This window comes from Perissodus microlepis, chromosome 11, assembly GCF_051167445.1.
Source record: "Perissodus microlepis isolate ML-2025 ecotype Zambia chromosome 11, ASM5116744v1, whole genome shotgun sequence".
Classification (NCBI taxonomy): Eukaryota; Metazoa; Chordata; class Actinopteri; order Cichliformes; family Cichlidae; genus Perissodus; species Perissodus microlepis.
Window position 1 is genome coordinate 19,124,622 of NC_140471.1, and position 3,149 is coordinate 19,127,770.

Below are 3,149 nucleotides of genomic sequence, written 5' to 3' on the forward strand. Positions count from 1 at the left end.
AATAAATAATGTAGAGTTACTAATCTGTCTGATTTGAAAACATAATCATATCTTTACAAAGCCAGGAAAATATACCAGCCTAGCTGACTATAAATATTGAAAGACATTGCTTCTGAACTGGTGGGAATGTCGTTCCAAGTGTTTGCTGTTCAGTGGTTAAAGATCAGGAACTACTGTGCGGTGAGGGAAACCTCAGGACATACTGAATATCACAGTGTTGACACTCTGTCAATGTCAAGGTCTGTGGGTTGTAAAAGAAAAAAAGTAGATATATTTGTGTTACTTGAAAAATGAGAATGTTCAGTAATTCACTGCATTGCAAAACAACAATACAGTAATAAAAATTCAATACTGGTTTATGGGGATGTTTTGCAATTAAACTTCAAAATAAGGATAGAAAACCCTTTACTCTACAGGCAGTTGTTTAACCAGTAAATTTACTTTTGTGCACTGCAACATCTGAGTTACTCATAAATCTTATAAATTTCAGCATTCAGATTAAACATTGAAATACTGAAATGAAGCTAGTGGTTTGAAACTGTCAAGACTCAGTAATTTCTGTCTTGGTATGCCAACTATCTCTGCTGAGCTTTCTAATGGCCCTGGGAGTCTTGTCCAACAAAATATATACTCTGGAGGGTCCTCAGTAGATAACCTTAGTGGCTTTTTCTCGCTCAAACACTTGACCCTATAACATTTACATTAGGTGGACGATAAATGGTGGTGCCTGAGTGAAAGCTATGGAGATTTGTAATTGTGTAGGATAATTTTTTTGCACAGCACTTGCGAGAAAGTTTATCAGTCTAATGATATATGAACTTGTCTTCTGTGTTACTTAAAGGGGATTATTAATAACATTTTTAACAATAACAATTTTTAAATGTTATATGGCGAGGCTAACAATAACACTATCATAACACCTTTAGATTACATTACAACACTGCATGGATAATATGTTGTGAGTGGTATTTCCATTGTGTTAGTCATCCCTATATGATTTATATTGGCTTGCAGGACCCGCTGTCCTATTACAAATCACTTAAATAAACACACTGATGATTTGAGTTAGAAATAAAGTCCCTAGGGAGGTGTTTTCACTTTCAGCTGTTTGAAATAAGTCTCCACTCCATGCAAAAATGAAGCCAGAAGGACTGAGGTGCCCTTTCTTTACTGTAGTGTGTAGAAGTGAGGAAATTGTCTTATTGGTTGGCTCAAACTTGCTGGGCAGTTCCCAGAGAACAGAAGGGTTTGGTCACTTACGAGCAGCTGTTAAACGTGACTTTGCCTGCATGTGTTTCCACAGTGAGGTTGAACAGTCTATTCAGTACATCCTAAGCCCAAAGAATCCCAAACATATCTATTACCTCATCTCTAAACTTAAGAGTAATGATTAGGTGAAGCCTTACCCATCAAGCAAAAACTTCAATAAATAACAGAGGATAAGCCATGCCAGGATTTTTAAAAGAAACCCATCAGTTTCCTCAAACAAGAAGCTGTGAGTGATGTAATGCTTTCATAGTAATATCCCATAGTGTTCTCATGCATAACTGGAAAAGAAAAAAGTTTTACCATCACTGGTCTGAAATTTGGATGAGCCCAGTTATGACCCATTACACATCCATCAGGCACAGACTCAAAGTTACCACACAGTCCATGGATGCAAAAAAAGTAACTAAAGAATTCTTCCACTCACTTTTTTGCCTCTTTAAAAAGGAACATTTGTTGCATATTGTCACATATACATTGTAACGACCCGTGTTTCTCTCTTACAAGTTGTTGCATCAGTCACTCTGTTCTCCTGAAAACAGTCAGATGGGGGGAAAGAAAGAAAGAAAACCAGCTCCAGATTAGATTAATGACAAGGCACAAAATGTTTCAGATCTGTTACTCTGACAAGTAATTTAATTAAACGTAGCGCACACACGCTGTAGTTGTTCAGAACCTGTGCACATTTTCAAATTGATTTTATGCATTAATGAACGATGAAAAATGGCAGCATGCACTTAATTCCAGCCTGTCTCTACCTCAGACTACCTCGGAAAATAAAATCACTTTGCAGAACAAGGCATGTGAAGTGCTGTTGATAGTAGGAAAAAAAACCCATATAGAAATAAAATCCTTAGGAAGGATGAAACCTCTTGTAGGACTATACTGTTGGCTGAGTTAGAGATAGTCCTGGGAGACCTTTAATCCACTGAACATGACTTACCTCTATTCACTGGCCAATACTGCCGCTCTGTGGCCATTAGATGCTCTTAAGCTACTTGTTGCTCCAAAGTGCAATTCACAGCACGACTTATTAATTAACTACATTTACTACAAAATATTTGCACATAATTGCAAATGTAACAAGCATCAGTTAGTTCTAGAATACGATTCCGGTGAAGGCAGACACTTACTTAGTTTGTTGAAGTGACGCACATCCTACCTGGCAGTTAATTAAAGGTAATCTGAAAACTGAAAAAAAAGGCATACAAATAAGTCAATATAAGGAAAAATATTTGCAGTGATGATGTCTATTAATTAGCGATAGTCCCATATTTTGCATCCTGCCAAGTGTGCAAACTCCATGCGTTAAATTAGGCAAACTGTTCAAAAAGCAACTTCCTATAAAGCATTACAAGAACTATATAGCCAACTACTGTACTACACAGTTTCTAGGAATGCAGTTTGTGTGTGTCGCACTTTTGTTATTAGATAATTGTCATCTAACGTTTACTTATCTGCTGTTTTACTTGATAATTCAAATTTGACCAACATTTTACGTAATTATAAACAAACTTTAAATTTTTTAAATAAGTGATTAATGTAGCTAGACAGACCAAAAGATGACGTTTTGAAATGTATATTTAGGCTCTTGGCATAACAATGGCAACAACATTGTGTGTTTTTATTTAAAATAATCAAAATTATATTTAAAAAAAATGATTACGTCTTTTAAAAGGAATACGAAAATGTTTATAAACTTTAAGATGAGGTCTATTTCAATTCTCATTTAATATCCTGTACGACCCTAAACTCTTGGCAAACTAGGATACATTGTTAAAGTTTAATTTTCATCTAATATATTGCCATCCCTTCACTGCAGGCGTGCCATAAGGACTCACTTCAGATACGAACTGTACTAGAACTAGAGGCAATTTAGTAAA